Genomic DNA, 5,800 nt, shown 5'->3' on the forward strand with positions numbered 1-5,800 from the left:
AATGAGAAGAATCCAGAGCTGCTGGAGAACTGGAGACAATAGGAGAGAGTCACTAGATTGGTCTTGAAGTTATAGAGGCACACCTGGAATTGCAAAGGTGACCCAGAGTTATAGAGGCACACCTGGAGTAAGTTATAGAGGCACATGTGAAGTTATAGTGGGGCACCTGGAGTAAGTTATAGAGACACACCTGGAGTAAGTTATAGAGGCACATGTGAAGTTATAGTGGGGCACCTGGAGTAAGTTATAGAGGCACACCTGGAGTTATAGAGGCACACCTGGAGTTATAGAGGTGCACCTGGAGTTATAGAGCCATAACTGGAGTTATAGAGCCACACCTGGAATTATAAGGCACACCCCGAGTCTTCAGGTGCTTTGTTTGCTGCATTCTTTTCTTTGCATCAGTGACCCTTATAGAACTGGAATCTGTTGTTGCTAAGATATGGTATGTGTATAGTTGCAATCAATAGTGAAAAAATTGTTAATTATTAAAATCAAAGTGTTATATCTATTTTCACGTGTATCCCTGTTATGATAAATTTAATTTTTAAAAACACGAATGCTTCTGAATAAATTAGTTGTGCTGTTCTCTCAATAGATTCTAATTTTAAGTTATAAAGCCAAAATACTGACTCTTAATTAGCATCTTATACAGGGAGGTGAGAAATTCCACTTGCCAGGAAATTATTCATCCATTTGCCAGGAAATCCACATTCAAGGGCAGAATAAGGGCTCATTGGTTCCATGATTCCTTAACAGCTGTGCTGCTGTACTTCTTAAACTGTGGAAACACCTTTCTTAATATAGTCACCCTTTCCTGTACTGAGTTGGAAGGTGACCATTTGTTCGGAGAGGTTCTCTTTTTATCTAGCCGGTGTTTTTCCCTCTGAGTATGCGTCATTCTGTTCTTCATTGCATGGTTGTTTTATTTAGTGGCTTCAAATGTTTTAAGAAAATAAATTCGGGGGGTTGGGGTTTTAGCTCAGTGGTAGAGCGCTTGCCTAGCAAGAGCAAGGCCCTGGGTTCGGTCCTCAGCTCTGAGAAAAAAAAAGAAAGAAGAAAAGAAAAAGAAAATAAATTCGGGTTCTCGTCCTTGTTGCTTGAGTGGTGTGGCACTGCAGCTGTGGGGTTGTCTGTCCTCTGTCCAGAATGTCGAACGAATCATCCAAGAAGCAGTCTTCAAAGAAGGCGTTGTTTGACCCTGTGTCTTTTGCGAAGGACCCGTTGGCTGGTGGGATCGCGGCCGCGGGGTCGAAGACAGGTGTGGCACCCATCAAACCAGAGAGCGAAGCAGGCGTCCTTCTAGCAGATAAGCCCGGAGGTGCGCTACAAGGGCGTGATGGACTGCCTGATGCGCATCCCTCGTGAGCAAAGATTTTGAAGTTATTGGCATGGCAATTTGGCAGATGTTCTTCGATACTTTCCAACACAAGCCTCAAACTTCGCTTTTAAGGACAAATACAAACAACTTTTCATGTCTGGTGTTAATAAAGAAAAACGGTTTCGGAGGGGGTTTCTAGCAAACCTGGCTTCCAGAGGGGCTGCCGCAGCAGCATCCTTGTGTGTGGTATAGCCACTAGGTTTTCCCAGAACTGGACTAGGTGTTGATGTTGGAAAAGGTTCACAGGTTTGGGTCTTATGAAAATAGCCCAGTCAGATAGAATTATTGGTCTATACCAAGGGTTTGGTATCTCCTTTCAGGGTATCGTTGTTTACCAAGCTTATGACACTGTTAAGGGCTTATTGCCCAAACCAAAGGAAACCCTGTTTCTTGTCTCTTTTATCATTGCTCAAATCGTGACTACCTCTCCTGGAATCCTCTCATATCCCTTTGACACAGTTAGAAGACGCATGATGATGCAGAGTGGGGAATCTTTTTCTTTTTTTGAATTTTTGAAAAGATTTATTATATGTAAGTACACTGTTGCTGTCTTCAGACACAACCCAAGAGGGCATCAGACCCCATTACAGATGGTTGTGAGCCACCGTGTGGTTGCTGGGACTTGAACTCAGGACCTCTGGAAGAGCAGACAGGGCTCTTAACCACTGAGCCATCTCTCCAGCCCTAGAGTGGGGAATCTGAACAGCAATATAAAGGAACCACAGACTGCTTTCTGAAAATAGACAGTCATGGAAGAAGCTGCACCATCTTCTGTGGTGCCTCCTCCAACATCCTTTGTGGTACAGGGGGTGCTTTGGTCTTGGTGCTATAGGATAAAGCCAGAGTTCCTCAACATTGATGTTGGGGTAGTTCATCAGGAGATTACACCGAGAAATGCATATTCCTAATGTAAAAACCACGAAAATTACATGGCTGTCATTTGTATATATTTTGATACTGTGTTACTACTGTCAGTGTCTCTTACAGCATCTGTTCTGCAATAAAGAAAAGATTTTCCCCCCAAGATTTTAGTATTAAAAGTCAGGACAGAAATGGCTTTCTTCTCACTTAGACCCAGGGTCATTTGGTGAGGCATTTTATTACAGGTAGCGTACGTTACTTCTGTTAAAAAAAAAAAATTCTTACACTTGTGAGGAACACCATATAATGTGAAATCCGAGGAAGTATCTTTGAACTTTGCTTTGCTTAGTACAGCAGTGATCCCATCTTTTAGAACTTGTATGGCGTGATAAATAGTGGAGAAGTTGATAATGACTTAGTGACTCTATCAAACTGTTTGGAAAGTGTACGTTGGGTTACTTGCTAGTGTTTAGTCTTGCTCTAATGTAAGTTTATCTTTGAGAAAGAAATCTCCTCTGAACATTAGATTTTTTTTTTTTATTCTGTGTTGGTTTAAAGCAAATTCAAAAAAAAAAAAAAAGGTTCAATTTTCCCCATGCCATTTTTTTTTTTTTTTTTTTTTTTTTTTTCGAGCTGGGATCGAACCCAGGGCCTCGCTTGCTAGGCTCTGCCACTGAGCTAAACCCCAACCCCCCATGCCATTTCTTGTCTTAATTCGTGATGGAGCAGAGGTATCTGTGTATTTTCTATATAATATAGTTCTTCTACTTGAAATACTCACTGTAGGTTGAGAATGTGTTCCAGGCCGATGTGAAGAATTTCCATTACCAATCACTTGATCCTAGGGAACACGAAGAACACATTGCTGTAGGATTTGGCTCTGTGTGATAATCGGTTTCCATTATGGTGTCCAAACATTTGAAAGAACCAACTTAGTGGGGGGTGGGGGGGAAGGATTTACTTCAGAGGGACCTGTCCTTGGTTGCTTGGCTCCTGGGTAGAACACCACAGTGGTGGGAGCATGTGAGAGATTCTTCTTCACCCCGTGACAGACAGGAAGGGACGGGACAGACATACCATTCAAAGATATGCCCCCTTTCCAGAACCTGCCAATATAGCGTGGCCAACGGGGACCGGGTATTCAACACAGGAGTCTGTAAGGATGCTGCATATTCAAATCATCGCACTTTCTCTTGATAAAATGGCAGCTATGGTGATGACTCATCAAAGCAGACCTCCGTGAACGGCCACCGTTGGACAACTACTAGGTACTGTTATGGTTTGTGTCTGACTTGTCCTTTATAGGCACATGGTTTTTACTCTTCAGTTGGTGGTTCTGTTTTCTGGGTGTGTGTAGAACCTTTAGAGTTGGGGGCCTAAGCTTGAGAAATCGGGTCACTGAGGAGTGGACCTCAATGATGTAGCCTAGCTGTTTTCGCTAGATCCTCCCCACCCCACCTCGCCCCGCCCCTCACCCTGCCCCTCGCCCCGCCCCTCGCCCCGCCCCTCACCCCGCCCCACCCCGCTTCCTGGTCCTATGAGGTGTCAGCTCTCACCAGGCCTTTTCTCAACGGGGTCTGCACCTTCTTCAACTGTGCCCCTAAATTTCTTTTTAAAAATTTGCTTTTAATTTACGTATGAGAGTGTTTTGGTTGCAGGTATCTATGTGCACCACGTGTGTGCCTAGTGCCTGTGGAAGTCAGAAGAGGCCATCTGATCCCCTGGAACAGATGGTTTGGAGCCCCCGTGCGAGTGCTGGAAACTGAATTCCAGTTTTTGGAGTAGCAACACATTTCTCTGGTCAGGCATTTAGTCACAGTTATGAGAGAAGAACCTAAAAGAAGGCACTAAGAGAGGCAGTTCTTTGAAGGAACTTCAGGAGTGTGTGAAGAGAGAAGTAACTCTAGTTCTTCTCCTAGACGGAGAGTATGACTGTGGCCACAATCCGTGTTCCTGAGCTGGCAGTGACACAGGATCCATCTGTCATAGCAGTGCAGCTCTGGCCTGTCCCCAAGAAGCAACATCAGTGCCATAACCCCCTGTGAAGCTGGAGGTGAGAACTATGTTTCAAAACCCTTTCTATTCTCTCAAAGATGGCGATCTTATGCATCCATACTCTGGGGGAGGAATGTTCACTTGAATTCCAAGGCTGCAATTCTAAGTTCTTGCGTGAGGCTAGCTGGTTATAAGGCATGATTGTAGCATGAACCCATGAGCAGATAAAGTAACCAGTCCTTCTGTGTCTCGGTTTCCCACCTACAGAATGGGATTGATCACACTACGTCTACTGCATAGTTGAGAAAACTAATGACATTGAGAAGGCAAAGTGGGGATCACCCAACAAAGGCTCCCTGGATTAGCACAGACTTGGAGACTGACTATAGGAGTCTGGGACTCCTCTATAGACAGAATGGGTTGACTTCTAAAGTGCTTTCCACACGTACCCTCTGTGCCTCCTTTTGTGACCGCTGCCCTTTGGAGCTGCTTAAAGGGCCTGTCTGAGATTTTGGAAAGTGCTAGGAAGTTTGAATCTCGTTTGCCTCTCCTAAGTTTATTTGTATAAATCCAGTTGTCTTAGTTAGGGCTTTACTGCTGTGAACAGACACCATGACCAAGGCAAGTCATATAAGGACAACATTTAATTGGAGCTGGCTTACAGGTTCAGAGGTTCAGTCCATTATCATCAAGGTGGGAACATGGCAGCATCCAGGCAGGCATGGTGCAGGAGGAGCTGAGAGTTCTACATCTACATCTGAAGGCTGCTAGCAGAATACTGACTTTCAGGCGGCTAGGATGAGAGTCTTAAAGCCCACACCCACAGTGACACACTGACTCCAAGGCCACACCTCCTAATAGTGCCACCCCCTGGGCCGGCTATATACAAACCACGCCTGAGGTAGTCACATTTTTCTGAGGGGGATCCTTTTTATTTTTTTTAATTGCTTTTGAAAGCTGATGTTCACGAAGAGACTGAACCTTGAGAGCCTCCCTACCATGGAAAGAAAAGGAGAGCCTTGCTGAGAAGGTGCAGTTCTTTGCAGAGCTGTGCCAAGCCACTCTCTGGGCCCTCTGCTACAAGAGTAGAATCCAGCATTGTGTCCTCTCATGTTCCAGATTCCGAGCGGCACCGCAGCACACCTCTGTGAGTGGGGGGTAGCCTGCACCTGCTTCAGGGTGCGCGGCACTGACCGCACTCTTCAGAGCTGTTTTTAATGATGCTACTAAGAATGTCTTCTCTCCAGATGGCGAGGGAGAAGCTAATTTTAAAAATGGTGTTTGGAATGGAAACCAAACCAGAACTGTGCTGTTTTCTAAGATTCTGTTTTATTGTTATCATTCTCGAGGCGGTATGCCGGGTTTCTCTACAATTTTATTCAAATGATTGTAAAACCTGGAAAAACTGTGGCTGCTATGGACTCATAACATACTACATTATTGTGGGTCCCCTCCCTCTTCATAGATATACATGTGTACATATACATGTATACATACATATACATGTATGTAATATATTTATATATATATGCTACATACACACACATATATGTACACATGCAT

At 44.3% G+C, this 5,800-nt stretch overlaps 1 pseudogene; it reads left to right on the forward strand.

Annotated features, from left to right (window-relative positions):
- Positions 1-1,149: 1,149 nt before the first annotated feature.
- Positions 1,150-5,388, forward strand: LOC116883242 (annotated as a pseudogene).
- The last annotated feature ends 412 nt before the right edge of the window (positions 5,389-5,800 follow it).

This window comes from Rattus rattus, chromosome 14 (assembly GCF_011064425.1).
Source record: "Rattus rattus isolate New Zealand chromosome 14, Rrattus_CSIRO_v1, whole genome shotgun sequence".
Taxonomy (NCBI): domain Eukaryota; kingdom Metazoa; phylum Chordata; class Mammalia; order Rodentia; family Muridae; genus Rattus; species Rattus rattus.